This window comes from Octopus bimaculoides, chromosome 2 (genome assembly GCF_046866305.1).
Source record: "Octopus bimaculoides isolate indiv1 chromosome 2, ASM4686630v1, whole genome shotgun sequence".
Classification (NCBI taxonomy): domain Eukaryota; kingdom Metazoa; phylum Mollusca; class Cephalopoda; order Octopoda; family Octopodidae; genus Octopus; species Octopus bimaculoides.
Window position 1 is genome coordinate 77317157 of NC_142929.1, and position 22500 is coordinate 77339656.

Consider the following 22500-nt stretch of genomic DNA (forward strand, 5'->3'; position numbering starts at 1 on the left):
ATGTTGATGCGTGTTAGAGGATTAGTGGCACTTACAGTTAAGACGCAGGGTTTGCGGTGGTCGGAAAGAAGTGTTAAAAAAGACTAAGAATGCCAAACATTCTGATGGTATCAGGCTAAGAAGAGTAACGTGTTAATTAATCCTGCTAATGGAAATGTAGGTTATTGGTATGTTTTAGTAGATAGTTTTATGATGTGTGATCGGTACTGGATGGCATAAATGTGCTTAGAGATGGTAACAAGAAGAAAGTTCCCTGAATATTATTGTTTCGAATACTAGAACTCATAGGATCGGGTACCCGGTTTTCATGGCGTGTAAGTGGCCGAAATCATAAACCGAGATCATAAAATAACCCTGAACGGGATGTGAGTCCATCGTAGGATTACACATTTATTGCTTGATCGAACTGGAGCAATGTAAAATGAAGTGTTTTGCCCAAGAAACACGCCGCGCCATCCTGTCCATTAACTGAAACCTCGACCTTCTATCTTGAGTACAACACTCTAACCATTGAACCACGCACTTTCCTCATGGCGAGACGAAAGGAAATACAACGTAATTGCCTGTGTCTGGGTTGGTAGTAAGAATGGTAAGATGGAGTGTTGACTGGAAAAAACATCTGTTTGTTTTCAATTCTATAGAATTAGCAGTTTATTTATAGATGGAGATGAGTGATTGTCAGATAGACAGAGAATAGGAGTGTGCTGAGTGGTTAGAGTTTAAAGGAAGTTGCCCGTCACTGGGCTTTGGTGATAATCCAAACAACATATCTTTGTTGGATTGTGGATGGAGCAACAGTTGCAAACGTATGAAAGTATATACGAACTATATACACACAAACTCATTCAGTACTAAACATATGAAATATGCACAAACTTCTTTAGTCATGTATTCCAATGTAGTCTAATTTTATGATTTAAAAAAAAGTTTTTTGTATATTTACGTATGAATTTCCTGCAGTTTGGAAGAGTAAATTTCCTAAATCCATCATCAGCGTTTGTGGACTTTCGTTGTATCATCTTCAGAATGAAGTATGTTGGCATTTGTCATAACTATTTTTATAATAAAGTGGCCCAATGTGATTGGTATAGACATTACCACCAGAATTTGAATGTCGACTTTGAAATTTACACTTGAACAGTCAAATGCTTTGTTTGACAAGTGTCTGTGGTCTTCGTGTGTTTATTTAATATTGTCATGTGTTGTGGATATTTGTTCCATCCTTGATCCATTAATTTTATAAGGAATTCAGTAGAGTTTAATTATATTGTCTAAGAACGTTTTACTGCCTGATTTTGTATTGTGTTGTGCGGTGTAGAGCACAGTATTTACTTCTTACGTGGTGGACCAGCAGAGTAGGTCGATTAAGTAGTTGGTGTCGTGAAGTTTACGACTTTAACATTTGCAATGGAATAAATAATCCACAGTAATTAGTAGCTTATTCACACATTTACATAACTTCTGTTTGTCATTCGTGAGAAGGTTTTGGTACATTTGTATATTATTAATTTTATAAGGGATGTAGAGTTATTCTGGGTCTTCTTTTATGGTTTGGTGTAATAAGGAACTCGATATTTTATGAGATTTTTGGCGATGTGTTCATCTATTCAATAGTTATATATTAAAATTCCAAATTGGGTGGGGGTGGAACAGGCAGAATCCAGGTCACATATGTTTCTTAGCTAACTAATCCTCTGATGTAATAATTTCTCAATGAGAGATACTCAGTTAAGCTATTCATCAGGCCGAGGACGCTTTCAACTTCGATATGGAAAAAAGTGTGTAACCTTCGACGCCAATAAATTGTTACTGTTCCTTATCGTACACTGTCAACATTTTGTTTTCTATACGGACTGCTTGAAGCTTACAAACTTCCTTCACTTGGACCCTTGGATCTTACACATATATCGTTAGTATACATTAGATTTATATAACACATTTTGCCTGTTGTTTATGTATTTCTTACCAGTGGCGTATCTGAGTAGATTTAGTGCCATTCCCACTCGGGCAGTCTCCACTTCTTGTATTTCATGAGTTCACTCTACTCACTTAGGTTCAATACTAACCACTTGCTCTGTACTCTATCAGAGCTTTAGAAGTTTCCACGTATGCAATTGATGTTCTTTTGTACCCTTCAGCCTGCATATGTCCTTATAGATCTTACCAATCTTCAAAAAGCCTGGACGCTAAACCAAACTTAATAATGATAATTATTTCTACTATAGTCTCAAAACCTGAAATGTTGGGGGAGGGGTAAGTCGATTACATTGACCCCAGTACTCAACTGGTACTTAATTTATCGACCTCGAAAGGATGAAAGGCAAAGTCAACTTCGGTGGAATTTGAACCCAGAACTTAAAAAACAGACGAAATGCTGCTAAACATTTTGTCCGGCGTGCTAACTAAATAGTAGTAGTAGTAGTAGTAATAGCGACGGCGGCGGCGGCGGTGACAGCGGCGATGGCGGCAGAGGCGGGGGTGATGTTGTTGTTGTTGATGATGATGATGATGATGATGATGATGATGATGTTTGTAACATGAAAGAAAGTAAATACGATGAACCGGTTGCTCTACACAGTTCCTATCATATTGCCAAACTTTTTGATTTCAGACATTAATTCAGTTCTTTCTACGTAAATAGAATATAAATTATTTATTTTATCTTTTATATTTTATCTCTTTTGTTTATTTATTTTCTTTCCTGTGTGTTCTTTTTTTATGTTAAACTACGATTAATTTCAAAGTCAAGTTCTTGGAATGACTAAATAATAATAATAATAATAATAATAATAATAACAATAATAACAATAATAATAATAATAATAATAATAATAATAATAATAATAATAATATATTCTGGAGTTGTTTTTAATGAATTTTTAAGAATAGGTAATTATTTCATTCATCCTTTTTATCTATTTTTGAATTTCAGAATTTTATTATTCTTTTTGCTTTTCGTGTTCATTTTGCTGCTTATCACAGCGTTAAACGGTTCACTTTCATTAACCATTTCTTCTGTAGGTGGCACTTTAAAATCTTATATATTTATGTTTTTAGTTTTGTCTTTTATTGAGTGATTTTTAAATACGAAATTATACAAATTGATTCAGGATGCTTCGCATTTTAATTTTTTTTTTAATCACAGAGCGCTCTAGATAATTCTTATAGAATTGTTCTTGGAATGAATATGGAACGTGCTGCGTCTAATTTATGCAAGAATCATTTCTAACTCAAACGCAAGGACAATTGCTCTGAAGGAATAGTTTTGTCGATTTCATACATACACCGCTCGTTTTATCGGCAATGAAGAAATAAATGACAATTTTTTCCAGTGAGATTTCAATCACAACCGAATATGGAATCACAGTACATGTGCACAGCGAAAATAGTATATACACCCTACATACACACAGCTAAAATGCTCAATTAAGAGAAGATAACTCCATACAAATACTGCATCCTGATAACTACAGGGCTTGTGGTACTTGCTGCACCAGATCAACACAAGCTTGAAGGTGTTGATCAATACAAGTGTGGGACTGGCTCTGCTTAAACCTTACCTACAATAATAATAATAATAATAATAATAATAATAATAATAATAATAATAATAATAATCGTGCACGGTGTTCAGCAAACCAAGACACCAGCATCGTGCTGTCTTGTTGAACCCTCAAGTGTCGAAATGACGAGAGTTCACATCATCAGATGCACACGCACACACACCATACACACCACACACTATACGCACCACACATACACACACACACACACACACACACACACACACACACACACACACACACACACACACACACACACACACACATATATATATATATATATATATATATATATATATATATATATATGTATTATGTGTGTGTGTGTGTGTGTGTATACATTATACATACGTACACTAACTGGCACATACAACGCATCCATATGTTCTCTGATATCATTCTTTTGATATTAAAACAACAATGTATGTCTTTATGTTGAGTTCAAATTCCGCAGAAGTCGACTTTAGCTTTCATCCTTCCGGAGTCGATAAATTAAGTACTACTTTCGTACTGTGGTCGATCTAATCGACTGGCGCCCTCCTCAAAAATTTCGGGTCTTGTGCCTAGAGTAGAAAAAATTAAAACAACAATTTTCCTTTCAAATTTCCTCTTAGTCAGCGGTCAAACATGTGAACGGACCTTGAGTCCGTTGTTTTTTTTTCTTTGATTTTTACTGCGTTTCTTCATTTTAAATTTATATTTTATATCCTAAACATTTTATATCCTAATCGTAAAACCCTTTACTCTCTCCCTTCTTTGAACGTCAAACTAATAACACTGACTGTGAACATCTTTTGTACGTTCGTGGTGGTTGAGTTCTGCTCCTCAAATCAGTGTTGTGATTTGGAGAGGATGAGGTATGGGTCAGTTATGTCAAAGATTAGATTTTCTAGAATGTCTTTTGGTGGACATAGAAGGGTGAGTGACCTGTATAATGTTACTTCACTTGGGTTTTGGTTGAAGCGTAGAATTGCCATAATTTCGCCCAGATTCCACATTCTAGAAATTTGGCAACGTTGTTGCAAGTTATAGATGTTGGTGAGTGCATTGATACATTTCGTTCCTAGCTGTTTATGATGTATGTGCTCGAGATTTTATCTGGCCCTAATGCTTTTCAGATTTTAGACTTAAGATTTCTCTATTGCCTTTTAGGTCTCTGGTCAAAGGAGAGTTAAAATCGTGCTCAGGTGTAAGGTGAGCATTTAAAATTTTGTATTTCGTGTGTCCTTTGTCAGAATTTTAGTAGATGATTTTCAAGAAATGTTTAATGAAGCTGTTTGCTTGGTGTCGCAATATATTATTTGAGGTCGTTTTTTGTAATATGAGTCGTGTTGTTATTGTTGTTTTTGTTGTTGCTAATAATGCTAATAACTCCGTATAATGTTTTCCTATTAGTTTCTTTTGTTTATGTCGGATACAAATGTTTTCCTGTTCTCTGTGTTTTTAACGTTTATTTATTTAACCATTTATTTATTAGTATTTTCCAATTTAATTGTCTCATACTGGATTTAATTTCGAGTGAGTGGTTTTGGTGTATTGTGTTGGTGAGTCTGTTTTTTATGAGGTATAATGTCTATATAGTTGATGATTAGTATTGTTGAATGCATTGTACTACAGTGTCTATATTAGTGATTGTGAATGAGTGTGGTGTTGTTGATCGTATTGTACTGCCATTATATACTGGTGACTGAAGTGGTGTTGATTTCTAAAAAATCTTGATTCATTTTCTCGGTTTCATTATTTCATTTTTTTTTTTATGTTTGTAAAAGTGTTTCTTCTGTCTTCACAATGCTACGAGTGTTTTAGAGCCCGCTTTTTGCTGGTGCGTAGCGTCCGGCCTTCACTGACGATATTCACACATGTGAGAAATATATACGAGTGAGAAGGAAATGGCTGCTATTTCTTGTGTGTCAGCACTTGCGTTGAGGCTAACTTGCTAGCTCAGTATGTTACATATTATAGCGCATAGTCAAGTGAATGGACTTAAGTGTAAAACAAGTGCATATTTTATAGACCCTAAGATGATGAAGTCAATCCAAATTCAATTTGAATGCAAACCTAAAATAAAAATCACATTTAGTACAATAAAATATTCAATTCGCTATTCTGAAAGTTGCCACAACTCCTCCCTTAATTTTTGCAATATGAATTTCTTAAAAGCACAAAGCCATCATATTTGAATTTATAGAAATTTATGTCTTTTCAAGTTATAGTCTGTAGTGAGCCTTGAAGCACCAAATACAGTAAATTTAAACTGTACCCTTTCTGGCAAGGTCCAATATTTCTTTCCTTTATTTCTTTGTATATTTATCTACCTGTTGGTTTGATTCGGAGGAAAGGACTGTTCCCTGTGGTTGTTGCAGGCCTTTAGAGGCCAATGAGATCAATGTCGTTAATATTCATCTTAAACATTTACTAGTTGACGAATGTGAGAAAAATATATGTAACATGAGCAGGGAAGAATTCTAGAGGTCTGATATTCTGAGGAGAATATCAAAGTGGTTAGTGGTGATGGTGGTGGTAGTGAATTTGCTTGCGGGTATTTGAAATTATGAGGTCTTGTTGCATGTGGAATGTAGAGGAATATATGTAAAAAGATAGTTTCAATCACCTGCTTAACTGTCTCGGTTGGGCCACGATTAAAAAGAGCATGTGCTGTTATTTGAAGGGTAAGTGACATGTCAATTATTCTTTTAACTAAAGCATTAGTGACATAAATGAGATGAACTCCTAATCGAAATTAGATCGAAGTCACAGCTCAGCTAATGCTTATATTTGCTTTACGATGTTTGTCACAGTATAATAGAATTAACTATGCAATCGGGGTGCATCCAGTTTGGTCGTAGATCTAATGGAATTAGTTAATATACAACTTCAGAGTACTTAGCTCTATTATGATTCTGTGTCTATAAGACGATTTGAACTGAGAGTATCAAGTTAACGAAACTGTTATCAATTATACTGAATTCCCTGTTATTTTTTCGTTGCTGAGCTTGTACCATTCAATGATATTTATAGAAAGATGAATTGTTTCTACTATTGAATATTTATTGTGTGTTGAGTATGAATTAAAGCGGTGAGCGAGCAGAATCGTTAGCACACCGGACAAAGTGCTAAGCAGCATTTGGCTCGTCTTTACGTTCTGAGTTCAAATTCCGCTGAGGTCGACTTTGCTTTTTAGCCTTTCGGGTTCGATAAAACAAGTACCAGTTCAATACTGGGTTGATATAATCGACTTATCCCCTCCCCCGAAATTGCTGGCCTTGGGCCAAAATTTGAAACCAATATTAATTATGAATAATCTCGGTGGTCACGATGTAGTGCAGTGATGAAACGGAATTGTTTCAAGATATAAAATCAGGAATAAAATTTCTTTAACAAATTCGTAGATATTGAATGAGCAAGATTTTTCACCCAAATGGCGTTTCTCATGTCCAGTTTATACATTATTCCCCAAATTTTAGCTACGTTAGTAAAAATATCACCAGAAATATTACCGAAATAATTTTATCGATTCGTGAATATCAAAAAAATTATTTCAATCTCATTAAAACACTCTAATAACCACAATATTCTATTCACGAACATATTAACACCTCAAAGAGATGCATTAATTCCTGAGATAAATTGCAACCGATAAAAGAGAATTTCAATTTTATTGCCTTTATCATTCTACGAGTGACATACTCAGTAATTGTAAATAAAAACAAACGACAAAGCAAACATTAACAGTGAAGTCTCATAATTTTGTGATATTTTATGAAAATATTGGTTTCTTTGGAAGAAATATAACCCTATAATTTTAGGAGAGAATAACAAAAGAGAAGCTGCAAGGTTTATGCCTTTCCCAATGTTTTCTTTTAGCCGAAAATCGAAATGCCACCATAGACCTAATACACCAAGAGCTCTACGATTCTTGTTATACTTTAAAATTTCGATGTACTTCTCTGAAAATCTCGATGTTTTTCAGAAATTCTTTCTCAACGATTTTTGCTCAACTTAAAAAATTTCGATGCATTTCAGTGAAAAAATCCCTATGCATTTCAGAATTTTTGCTCTACGATTTTTCCTATACTTAAAAACGTTCGATGCATTTTAGCGAACATGCTACCAAAGAAATTAATATATTTTGATATTAGCTGTGAAAAATCTGAATTGTAAACGTAATGAATCAATACATGGGATCTTGCTGCTTGCGTGATTTAAAACAAGATTGTCCTGTATAACAATCCAAAGGTATTGAAAATACGTTTGCTACATTACTAGGAAAAACTCGATTATAATAGCATAGTCAAGAAAAATTTCTTCATTGAGTCACCCATAGTATTACTATAATTTGGAAGGCTTTGAAATCGTTCAAAATTTGTTTGTCAAAATTTTACTCGATTTCAATAAAAAAAAATTAAAGAATTTTATGATTTGATATTGCATTGCTGTATAAAAATGGTTCAAAACACATTCTTTTCTAGTTTCTCTGTTTCCTATTCTGGTGGTGATAGATCTCCGCCGCTCTACGATGGGGACTCAGTTGTTCGATCAACTACTTCGAAATTAACATATGAGTGGCTGGGTATTCCGCAAATATGTGTACCCTTAACATCATTCTCTGACAGAATCAGCGTCGCACAATATGTGTATTTAAGCTGTACTTATTAAAATATGGGTATAACGCGTCCACCGAGCTTCCATGCTGTTTCCGTCGACCCAGTTTCACTTACAACACATAGGCATTTTTTGAAGATGCCGCTCAGTGAGATAGAGCCCTTATGGTTGCAAAGTGAACACCTCAACCGTTCATCCACATTCATACATACATACACATATATACATACATACAGAGAGAGAGGGGGAGAGAGGGGAGAGGGGGAGGGGGGAGAGGGGGAGAGAGAGAGTGGGAGAGAGAGAAAAGCAATCATTAACATACAAGCATTCATAGTCGACCAGAAAGGAATATGACCTAGTAACAATACCGGGATTTCACTACTTATTTTAGATGCCAATACAATCGTGATCCAACAGAGAAACTCCCCTACTTTTGATCCAGCGATACATCCAGCATATGACAGACGAAAGGAGAGAAAATGGTTTATTATGACATTGCAATGCTATAAAAAAATAACTAAAACACATTGTTTTCCAGTTTCTGTTTCATCCGGTGATGGTGGTGGATCTCTGTCATACGACAACGAGGATTTAATTGCTCCTGAATTAACGTTTAAGAGGCTGAATATTCCATAGATACGAGCACCCTTAACATAATTCTCCAGCAGAATCAGTGTGATACAGTGTGTGTGTGACAAGCTGTACGTTTTAGTATTACAGGTACAGTACAGGTACAATTCACCCGACAGGCTTCTATTCAGTGCCCGTCAACCCAATTTCGCCCATATGATATGGATCAACTCGATGCGCTAAAAAGTAACCCTTTTACAATGCCACGCAGCTTGATCGAACCCGGAACCATTTAGCTATCCTGCGCTTACTGTGTCACTTATAAGAAAGCAAAATTAATTCTTTAATTCTTTTTCTAAAGATAACAAAATAAATACTTTGAGCCCTAAAACTCATAAATCCGGTCATTCGGTTTCCATGGCCTATAAGTGACTGTCATCACAATATTTGATGAAGAAGATGTTGGTCTGTTGCAGCATTCAAGACCAGCAATCTTGAGTTGATAATATCGACCCCAGTACTTTATTAATACTTCACTTTATCGACCTCGAAGGGATGAAAGGCAGAGTTAGATACATCCATCTTAGTTACTGGCTGAAATATTGGTAACTTGAGAGTCAAGGCGGTAACTTTTATCGAGCATCATAAACCCGAAAGTAGCAACAGAACTGAACTGAATAGCACGTAGTGGCTTCTCTAATCACTTCGCCCTATGTATGTGCGAAATTATTATGAAATGGGGGGAGGGGGTGATTGGTTTGCGGGGTGACTATGTGTGTAAGTGTTTAATGTGTTTCCTAGTTACTTAGACATATAGATGAGTATTCTAGTTTGGGATTATGCCTGCATGAAGATAATACTGCTGCTATTTAACCCTAGGAAGCTGGACCGCTTCCTAGGGCTTCCAGCTTCCTAGGGTTAAATATCAGTAGTATGATTATCTTATTGGGACTGTCACATTAAGTTAACAGTATACAACTGATTTATCGTAACATTTATCGTGTATATCTATCTATCTATCTATCTATATACATACATACGTACATACATACATACATACATGCATACATACATACATACATACAAACATACATACATGCGGCTTTGTATTTATGCGTGTGAGTAGTAATGTTCGGATGACACTATTCCCAGTATTCTGTCACCTCATAAAATTCCTTTGTTATGCTTGAACTAGCTTCAAAATAATATTCTCGACTTGACACACACAACCACACGCACACACATACACACATCTCATGCACACAAACACACAAACAAACATCTTCTGCACACTTACACCCATCACAAAAACTATCCTATTTTTCTTGTATCCCACGACGTATGCATGCATGTGTGTGTATATATATATATATATATATATAGGTGTACGTGTTTGCGTGCTTTAGAGGTATATAATGTTTTTATCATATCAAATTAAATACGCTGTATACGCGAGGGTGAGTGTATGTGTGTGTGTATCTATGTACATATATAGATGTAAATATGTAAATATATATGTGTGTGTGCATGTAAGCGGGGGTGGGCGCGGATGTGTGTCTGTGAGTCAGTGTGCATAAAAACGTAATCGTAAAAGCGCATACGCACATCTGTTGTTTTGCTTTTTGTTTTTTTATCTTGCAAAAGATTCTTCCTGAAATCATCTAAAAAAAGATACTCAGGGTGCAATTAGCCCCGTTTGTCATATTCCTAAATAAGTGAATAATTTTCACTCAATCAATAAAATATGGGAGAATCATTATCAAGTACAGCCTTAACGTTTGATAAATACGTAGACATTTTTATATACACTTCCATGCAGCGTTAATGCACGCAAATATATGTGTGCACACACAGCCACATACATACACACTAATATATATATATATATATATATATATATATATATATATATATATATATATATATATATATATATATTACACTATATTGTATTATATTATATTATATGTATAAAATAGATACTCAGATAGATAGACAGACGGACAGACAGACACACTGATAGATAGATAGATAGATAGATAGATAGATAGATAGATAGATAGATAGATAGATACACACATAGATAGATAATTTTTCTGCAAATGCAGGTTCCCGGACTTTTTCATCGCCTTAGTAATGGTACGTCAATCACTGTGTGAAGAGCGGATGAGTGATAACGTGTGTGTATCTATACATGCACATGTGTATCAATGTAGATATAAATATACATATGTGAGTGTGTGCGTGTGTGCTTGTGTGTGCTTGTGTGTGTGTGTGTGTGTGTGTGTGTGTGTGTGTGTTCGCATGCACATATATACACTCCTATATACACATAGATGGTGAAGTGCAGCTAATTAGAGATAGATGCATATAGATGCAGTCGTATAATTTTCCTAAAATTCCGAACACTATTTTGCGACGATGAAACAGGAATAGAAACAGAAAAAGCTTTAGTTGCGCATATGTTGGAATAGGCACGTATGCATATTGGATATGTGTGTGTATGTATATACATATATACATATGTGTGTGTATATATATATATATATATATATATATATATATATATATATATATATATATATATATATATATATATATATATATATATACATATATATATATATATACACACACATATATTTGTACATACATATTATGCGTATGTATATATATATATATGTACGTGCGTGTGTGTACGTGTGTGTGTGTAAATAATCTTGCTTTCACCCCTTACTGTATCCCTATTTTTCTTCACTTTCTCTTCATCTTCCTCATTATACACACAAATACATATTAAATTATATTTCAGGCGTGGCTGTGTGGTATGAAACTGCGTGGTTCCCAACCACATGGTTCAGGGTTCAGTCCTATTGCGTGACACCTTGGGCAAATGTTTTCTACTTTAGCCTCGGGCCGACCAAAGCCTTGTAAGTGGATTTGGTAGAAGAAAATTGAAAGAAGCCCGTCATATATGTGCGTGTATTTGTGTGTGTGTGTATGTGTGTTTGTGTGTGTGTTTGTGTGTGTGTGTCTATGTATCTATGTTTCTCCCCCTCATCACCGCTTGACAAATGGTGTTGGTTTATTTAAGTCCCCGTAACCAAGCGGTTCGGCAAAAGAAACTGATAGGATAAGCTACTAGGCTGTAAAAATCCTGGGGCGATTTGCTCGACAAAAGAAACCCTTCAATGCGGTGATTCAGCATGACCTCAGTCAAATGACTGAAACAAGTAAAAGAATATATATATATATATATATATATATATATATATAAGAAGAAGAAGAAGGAGGAAAGAAAACGGAGATTAGGAAGTTAATAATTGTTTGTTATTAATAGCAAATTGGTCATCGTCTCTTATATATATATAAATACGAACGTAAGTATGTATGTATGTATGTATGTATGTATTATATATGTGTGTATGTATGTAGTTGTGTTTTGTCATTACAATTTTTAATTGAAAACAGTGGCAATAACAATAAACAGACCATATCTTCTACTCCTGTACTGCGCACTCCTTTCTCATTCATTCGACATAAAGCAACGTGCTTACATGTGTGTGTGTGTGTGTGTGTAAAGGTGAGATCCAAAGATCCAGGTGTAGGAAGCCAGTAAGTATCGAACAGTCCTGTAGAAGGTATAAAAAAACAATTTTCGGGAATAGTCGTTTACTGACGTAGAATGTTGCAAATTTTATATCTGTTGTTTGTACCTGATGTATATGTTTGAAGTGTTTCTCAACATATGAAACTATTAGTAGCACATAAAAACATGTACTGTGCCTATTAAATTTTATATATATATATATATATATATATATATATATATATATTACGGAGAATTCTTTGGGGTTTGAATAATTCACCTCTGGAAACATGGGTGTTTCGTTCATCATCCTTAAACAACCCTTATTCAGGGACCTTTTGAGCGGGATGGGCTACTCGACCTGAAGAAAATTCTAACTCGGCCCCACCGCAAGGTCATGAGCTATTTATCTCGATATGAGATCACCATGTCGTGCACATATGATTGTCATGTATGTGTTTGATGTACCCTTATCAGACGGGTAGTCATGGTGGATATACTGGGCTTCGTATATTTTACCCCAGTGTCACTTTGACGGCATGCACTGCTCTCTCATTCAATAATAATAATAATAATAATAATAATAACAACATACTGATAAACAATAAGAACATGGTACTAGAAAGTAAGAAATTTAAGATGTTGTGGGACTTCAACATTCAGACTGACAGAATAATAGAAGCTGGAAGACTTGATTTGGTAGTAGTAGATAAAAAGAACAGAAAGTGTCAGATAATTGACTTTACAGTCCCAAATGATGAAAACGTTAATATGAGAAGTATAGAAAAAAATAGCAAAATACCAGGACCTAGCTATTGAATTCCAGAGACTATAGAAAGTGTGGGTAAAATGTTTCCCAGTAGTTATAGGTGCATTGGGAACTATCCCTAAAGATCTGAACTGAGGAATAGAGGAAATAGGCATAAAACCCAGTTTATTACAGCACCGGAAAACAGTGTTATTAGGGACAGATAGGATATTTAGGAGGGTTCTTAGCAACTAAAGTTACTAGTTGTAGCCCGATGTTAGGATTTGTTTCTTTTCCAACAGTCTAATCTTTGAATAATTCACCTCTGGAAGCATGGTGTTTCGTTGAACATTCTCAAACAACCCTTATTCAGGGACCTTTTGAGCAGGATGGGTTTACTTGACCTGAAGAAAATTCTAACTTGGCCGCACCTGCAAGGTCATGTGCTGTTTATCTTGATATAGGATCACCATGTCGCGCACATATGGTTGTGATGCACATGCTTGGTGCACCATTATCAGATGAGTAGTCATGATGGGTATATCAGGATTCGCATATTTTACCTCAGTGTTACTTTGATGGCATGTACTGCTCTCTTACTTAATAAAAATATTATAAATCATAATAATAATAATAATAATAATAATAATAATAATAATAATAATAATAATAATAATAATAATGCCCTGATGCAGTACCAGGCAGTGGCTCTCATGGCTTCTGGTTTTAACTTATTGGAAGTGTTATCATATACATGTTTTATCTTGGTATAAAAGATGAGCTACAACAAATATTCTGCTCAATACCACAGATTTTCTTGTCAGTTGTTTGACCTTAACCAGTTCAGCATGTCCCTTGGTGGTTGACGATATGTGCATCTCTGATCACGTGCAGAACTAGTGGGGAAGCATCATAGCCATGTGTTGAGAGGAATTCTTTGGGGCTTGAATAATTCACCCTGTTTCGTTCATCATCCTTAAACAACCTTATTCTCAGACCTTTTGAGTAGGATGGGCTACTCGACCTGAAGATAATTCTATCTGGGCCCCAACTGCAAGGTCATGTGCTGTTTATGTCGATATGAGATCACCATGTCGCGCACATATGGTTGTGATGCATATGCCTGGTGTACCCTTGTCAGACGGGTAGTCATGATAGGTATATTGGTCTGGGTATATTTTACCCTAGTGTTACTTTGATAGCATGCACTGCTCTCTCACTCAATAATGATAATAATAACAAATGCTCTGATACAGTACCAGGTAGTTTCTCTCATGTCTTTTGTCTTGGTATAAAAGATGGGTTACAGCAAATATTCTGCTCAATATAATTTGATGTTATGTACATCACCTCTGGAAATACGGTGTTTCCTTCAATATTCTTAAATAACTCTTATTCAGGGACCTTTTGAGCAGGATGGGCTACTCGTCCTGAAGAAAATTCTAAGTGGGCCCCACCTACAAGGTCATGCGCCGTTTATCTTGGTACGAGATCACCATGTCACGCACATACGGTTGTGACGCATGTGCCTTGTGTACCCTTATCAGACGGGTAGTCATGATAAGTATACTTGACTTTGTATATTTTACTCCAGTGTTACTTTGATGGCACGCGCTGCTCTCTCAATAATAATAATAGCAACAACAATGATGCTGAAGATAACAACTTTACTACTACTACAACTACTGCTACTACTACTACTACTACTACTACTACTACTACTACTACTACTACTACTACAACAACTATTGCTACTACTACTACTACTACTACTACTACTACTACTACTTCTGCTGCTGTTACTACAAATAATAATAATAATAATAATAATAATCATAGAACAGATTCCCAAAGAAAAAAGCTTAAAGTGTTGGCTATCGATTGATCGGTCGTTGGTGAGGTTTGAGTGACAGAAATTGGAATATAATGGCGGCATTAGGCAATGACATGGCGGCTTCGTTGTTAATGGCGCCGCCTAAATGCATCATCGACGCCGACAACACGCTCGTTCCTCTTAAATTATCCTCATTATAGTCACACCGTCAACATATTTTCATAATCGATAGCATCGTCACTACCGCCGTCGTCATCGTCATCGACTTCCTTATGATCGTCATCAGCGTCCTCATCCTCATTATCATTGTCATCGTCGTCACTGTCATGATTAACCATCATCAATGGCGTAGTCTTGTCATCGTTGCTATCAATACCATCACGATCATCACTATCATGATCATCATCCTCATAACGAGCACCAACGCAAACTCCACTACCACCGCCACTGCCACCGCCATCACTAGTGCCATCACAACTATCATCATCATCACCATCATCACCATCATCATCATCATCATTATCATCATCATCATCATCATCATCATCATCATCATCATCATCATCATCATCATCATCACAACAGCAACACCAACATCAGAATCTCCGTCATAATCGTCAATAGAACTACCACTACTACTATCACCACCATCAGAAAAATCTTTACCACCAACACTAACCATCACAGGTGCAATCACCACCGCTATCACAACTACAATCGCTACCACCACCAGCATATTTCGAAATCATATTTTCCTCAGCATTCACTGCTTCTAAATGACATCATTACTATAGCTACCTTCATAACCATCTTCAGTGTATTCAACATCATCATCATCATCATAATCATCATGATTATCATCATGATTATCATCATGATTATCACCATCATTATCATCATCATTATCATCATCATCATCATCATCATCATTATCATCACCGTCATCAACGTGTGCATCATTAGTGCCATCACAATTACCATCGTCACTATTATCAATATTGCCATTATTCTTCCCTACCACCACTCCCCTCACTTCATCACCCATATCATGATCCTCATCGTTCTTAATGTTGTCGTTAATGCACTCACATCCACACCACCACAAACCACCACCACCACTACCACCGCCATATTGTCAGCCATTAATACAGCCAACTTATCTATCAAGGTCAACGATATTGTTGTCATCCTCATAATCAAAATCTGCATCTTAATCGTCTCCATCATCACAATCATCATCATAATCATCATCATCATCCTTATTAACAACATCTACTTCATCATTATCTTCATCATCATCATCAACATCAATATTGGCGTCATTGTCATCTTTCGTAGCAATATCAACAACCGCGTTTTTAGGAGCAGTAGCTAACAGACTGACGAGGGAGTGTCAACTGACAGAAATGGGTAAACGTATCTAGAAATGTACAAATGTGTGTGCGTATATATATATATATATATATATATATACATACATACATACATACATACATACATACATACATACATATATATATATATATATATAAATTTAATAAATGGAGTAATACGCATATGTTAAATGAATTCATTTAACATATGCGTATTACTCCATTTATTAAATTTTTATATTTACTCAATTACCCAAAATAACAGGGAGTTTCTACCTCATAAACAGGAGTTACACCACAGTCATTTTGTGATCTTTGCTACCCTGCTATCTATTAACCAATTTATTTTGTCGGAGTTAATTATTAACTAAGAGAAAATAAGCACATATAATAATATATATATACATGTGTGTGTGTGTGTGTGTGTGTGTGTGTGTGTGTGTGTGTATGTATGTATATGTAATTAATCAAATGACATACTGAATATGTCTACCTGCTGGAAATTACAGTAAAAACACTTATTTAAGTCGCCAAAATACACTGATAATAACTACAGAAATCAACCATCCGAAGGCAAACGAGTTAAGACAATCTCTCAGCATACATTCAAGTATTTGGACTCACGTGGACCAGTTTCTTGTGTGCATGCTGAGAGATTGCCTTAGCCCGTTTGCCTTCGCACGGTTAATTACTGTAGTTATTATCAATGTGATTTAGCGATTTAAATAAGAGTTTTTACTGTTATTTCCAGCAGGTAGACGTACTTAGTATATCATTTGATTAATTTTAATCTTTCAGCTACTTAATGCTTTCTTGGGGCCTTCAATTGTCTATATTATTGATTCTGTTATTATCATTTTTAACTTGTTAATCTGGATAATAACAGTGTCGATGATATCTTCGCAAATATTTTTTCCTGGGTTATTTGCTCCGTATATATATATATATATATATATATATATATATATATATATATATATATATATATATATATACATATATATACATGTGTGTGTGTGTGTGTGTGTGTGTGTGTGTGTATGTATGTATATATATATATAAATGTATATATATACACATGTATGTATGTAGGTATGTATGTATGCAAGGATTTATGTAAATGTGTGCGTGTATGTGTATGGACATACGTACATATATACTGCCTATATATATATATATATATATATATATATATAATATAATTTGGGTAATAACCTCATAGCGTGCGTTCCAGAGCTCCGTTTCAGATAACAGCTACCTGTAATAAAAGTTCATTTCATCTTATATTAAAATTCCTTGAACACACACACATATACACACCGTACATACACACACACATACACACAACGCACAGACACACACACATACGTACGTACATACATACATACGTACATACATACACACACATACATACATACATACACACACACACACACATACATACATACATACATACATACATACATACATACATACATACATACATACATAGCATAGAGACACAACATGAATAATGATCCATGAAAATGGCAATACCTTGTTTCAATAATAGGGATCACTTGATGAAATCTTTTACCATGATCATCACTGATCTTGCCCAAGTCCAAAGGAAAGAAATCCAAGTGACTCTAAAAAGCGAATCTTCTAGGACATTTTGACACACCTTGCATGTTATGAGTCCAGGTCAGCTATGAGTGCCTGGTAATTCGGGTTCCGTTTCTGTCCTAGAAAGTTTTTAACTATCTTTAACACGGCTTCATAAGCTCGTTGTTCAGCTTCATTCAATTAATATCTGGACATCTGATTTTTCATCAATTTGCGTGTACCTGGTCTAACGAATAAGCCTTCTTTAATGTTTCCTTCGCTTAATCGAGGAAAGACATCTTTCAGCAACTTGACTGGCTGCCCCTCAGGCTCCAGCGACTTCACAAAATTTTTGAAGATTCCAAGTTTTCTATATAGTGGTAATAACACAATTAGTTTAGGTGAAACTAGTGATACATATTGAACGCTTTTATTCCCTGGTCTCTATTCATGACGTGCTGGCCAATCTTGCTTACGGTAATGCTCATCTTGAGCCTGGTAATTCCACAGGCGTAAGAACTAGTAAAACTTCGAGTAGTCATTTTACATTCCACTTAAAATAAAATAAACCTATGGTCTTCAAGTCACCTCCAGCTTTCTACTTGAAATCATCATACCTGATCAAGGAAAGTAACGTCTTGATAATGTTGTATGACTCCTTTGCCTTCCTTCAATAACTAACTGGAATCCCTGGGTACTCATTCCCAACATGCAAAAGAATTGCGTTTAAGCCGGATACACTACCATTAGAAGATTAAAAAACCAATCTGTCTTGACATAAGAAGAAATTCCCAGCGCCATAATCAAATGTTCTTGCAATGAACCAAACCCATTTCATCAAGTATGTTGAAAAATTCAACAAATTTCTTCCCTCAGTGCTTGTACACTATTGTTTTGTTTCCATGGGTTAAGACACCGAATCCTCTGAGCATTATTCCAGCCAGGTAAGCATCATGCTTGGAAAGTTCCAACTTTCGAACAAAATCATCCAGTTGTTGTTGACTTATTTTAAAGCATGAATGAGGAATTTCAAAATCCGTGACATCCATTTGGTCTTCAAATCCACTTTCATCATCAGAATCATCATCTGACTCACTTAGTGGTTGATTTCTTGACGCAAGAGGAATTTGATCTTCATGTAGCTCTGATCTTATGGCAGATTGCAAATTAGGATACTTGATATACTTTTCAGTTTTCTTCTTGAAGCCCTCAACGTTAGTAATACACAAGTAGAAATCAGTAGAATGGTTACTTTGTTCACGTCATGCCATTGGAAAGGCAAATGGTATTTGCTTTAACCTGCCACTGGACTATAAGGAATGCTCATCATTGCAACCTTTGCATATAATATGTGGAGAAAAATATTTATCTTGGTCTCTTGCTTGTTTGAATAGCGAGATGTTTATCCTACAGTTCTTGAATGCATATTACCCACAGATGTAGCAAAATGGGTCTGTCATTGCGATATACACTCTTGAAGCCACGCAAAGTGAATCAAAACGAAGTAGAGAAATATAAACAAAATTATCTCTTGCTAAATTAAACGTAGCGAAAGTTGAACGGAGAGAATTAAGGGTCAAAATTAATTAATGAATGTCTTCAAATTTAGCTTTTTGTACGCCAAAAAGGTTTTATTTGAGGAAATGAAAAGTATGCCGCGTAACATTCATGCAAAAGACATTTAGTTATGGTGTTAAACTTTGGGTTGTCGTAACCATGGTGACAGAGAAAGGTAGGGAACACCGAGAAGACATGAATTGACATTTGGTACGATGAGGTGCAATGACATACAAACTTTGATGATCTTGAACACATTAGAATTATGTTTGAACTGTAACATATTGTAAATAGTAAATAGAGAGAAGCAAGCAATAAGGCTCCTGATGCAGTTTTATCACTGTATATTGGTATAGGCTTTTGAAGATAAAAGTCCTGTTAACACTCCTTTAAACGCAGTTATGTTGTTTCATGTTGTAAATCAGAATAAATGAAACATCCACGAGAGAAACACCGACAGTTATGTGTACATATATATACACCACACACATACATAGATACACTCACATATATGCATATGGATATATGCGTATAAATATACATATGTATATACATGTACGATATATGTAAATGTATACATACATATATATATATATTATATTATATATATATATATATATATATATATATATATATATATATATATATATATATATATATATATATATATATATATATATATATATATATATATATATATATATATATATATATTATATATATATACATATATATATATATACATATACACACACAGACACACACATATATATATATATATATATATGAATACACATACATAAATAAAGCTTTGTAAGTACCAATGAACGAAACTGTCGGCCCCGAATAGACATCTAAAATATATATATATTCATGTTTTGAGTTCTATTTTTTGTTCGTATCACCAAACCTATATGTGTGTGTGTGTGTGTGTGTGTGTGTGTGTGTGTATGTGTGTGTGTGTGTGTGTGTGTATGTGTGTGTGTGTGTATGTATGTATAAAGCGGGAGAGAAAGAGAGAGTGAGAGAGAGAATGAGAGACAGACAGAGAAAATGTGGAAGTAAGTGTTGCCGCGATAAACCATTGAAAAGACACAAGGCAAAAGCATTAAATCATCTCATATTGCCATCGAGAATAAACTAAGAGTTGCATGATTTGCTAAACAAAGACTTTCCAGTTCCATTCGTTGAATAAAAAAGAACGATAATATTTACTGTGAATTAATATAAAACCTGTAGCCATTGTCACTTCATTATCAATAGTAATTTACATTCATCTTATTTACTGCACCAAATTATATGAAATGATTTCTTATAAGAGTAATATAGAGAGAGATTATGGTTGTTAATGAAAGTATGCTAAAGACTGACCTGCATCTTATGATAAATATATTCATTAAATTATTCAGAAGACGTAGATAGATGCGTCGGTTTTACAAATAGAGGTTAGGTGAGCCCTAAAGTCTTCGTTGAAATTAATTTCATTACACACACACACACACACACACACACACACACACACATGAGAGAGAGAGAGAGAGAGACAGAGAGAGACAGAGACAGGGACAGACAGACAGACAGAGACAGACAGACAGAGACAGACAGACAGAGACAGACAGACAGAGACAGACAGACAGAGACAGACAGACAGAGACAGACAGACAGAGACAGAGATGGAGCGACAGAGAGAGATCTGAAGTAATTATATTTAAGAGTGGAACTCGAAACAGTTAAGGCTATGAATAATAACATATAATATTGTGTTTTAAAAACCCAACTGAAAGTAACATAGATGCTGCTTGACTGTATGCTGGATAGATTCAGTGACATGACTTATATCCCAGAAATTTCTGGCTGTCGTTAAAAAATTCCACATTATTAATGATATTGACCATTTATATACTTGTTTGCATGCTTTGGCTTAAAACGAAAATAAAAAGAAAAAAACTTAAAATTGGTCGAGATATTTAAATGGCATATTTTAACATCTTGAAAGCAGTTGTTAACTCTCAAATATAATAGGTTAGCCACGTAACATCTGTGCGTATGAGGTGAATAACATGAAATTTGGTAAATCGTACATCAGAATATATTTGACAATTGACAATCAAGACCCAGCTCTTCGTTAATAAAACATCAGAGAAGGGAGACTTCGAATTATCGTAAGAGAGTCATAGATTGCAATCTATGACAAAACCATAGATAAACGGAGCAGTTTATCTTGAACCCGTGATTACTTTAAATGTTGTTTTACGATTCCGTAGTAAGAAATAAAACTGGTTTTTCTTGTTACTAGTACAAGCCTTTAATGAACGTGTACAAGTGTATCAAACATTTACATTGTAAAATACAGATGTAGTATAAACACAAGAAGGTATGTGCACACATATATGTTAAAGCATATGTACAGACTGTATGTCTAAGTAATGCATCTGTAAATGTATGATGGGTTAATACACGCATGCATTCATATATATATATATATAGTCAGTCCAAACAAGAAAATACAACAACGTGAGGACGTGGTACAAGTACAGTGTTATTGGACGCTCATGAAAGGAAAGAAAAGAAAGAGGATTTCACGTTTGGAGCGGATCTGTTCATCAGAAATATAGAAGAAGTCCAAAGAAGAGAAGACGAAGAAAGGAAATCACCAACGATACACACGCGGTCACATACTGAAATGGATGTATAAGTGTATATACATATATATATATATATATATATATATATATATATATATATATATATATATATATATATAAAGTGTAGTATATTGCCACTTAAGTGTGGCTGACCCCTAGGGGTGGATGTTACTGTTGCTTTTAGCCCCAGGAGGACATCTCCTCCAGCTGGCTTATCGACACACGACTGTGTCCTGTTTGCCAAGGGAGTTATCCCTCTCACCTCGACCAGCAGCACGAACGTATCCGGATTTCAGGGTTATTTCCCTTCGTCGGCGTTCGACAGCTGATGACCTTGGTGAGAGAGACGAAAACCTGGCAAACCTTATATCTTCTTTTCCAGTGACATTCTTCACTGATATTGAAAAGGTGAAAACAAGCAATGTTAATTCTCTA

At 35.1% G+C, this 22500-nt stretch overlaps 1 protein-coding gene across 5 annotated transcripts in view; it reads left to right on the forward strand.

Annotated features, from left to right (window-relative positions):
• Positions 1 to 22500, forward strand: part of LOC106869685 (putative amine oxidase [copper-containing]) — a 509414-nt gene that overhangs the window by 150880 nt on the left and 336034 nt on the right. For 2 of the 5 annotated variants that reach the window (XM_089347071.1, XM_089347073.1), the window contains exon 2: positions 4716 to 4757. The exons of the other annotated variants lie outside the window; for them this stretch is intronic. The gene's annotated coding sequence lies outside the window, so the exon portion shown is untranslated. The remainder of the gene's footprint in view (positions 1 to 4715; positions 4758 to 22500) is intronic. 5 annotated transcript variants of the gene reach the window in all.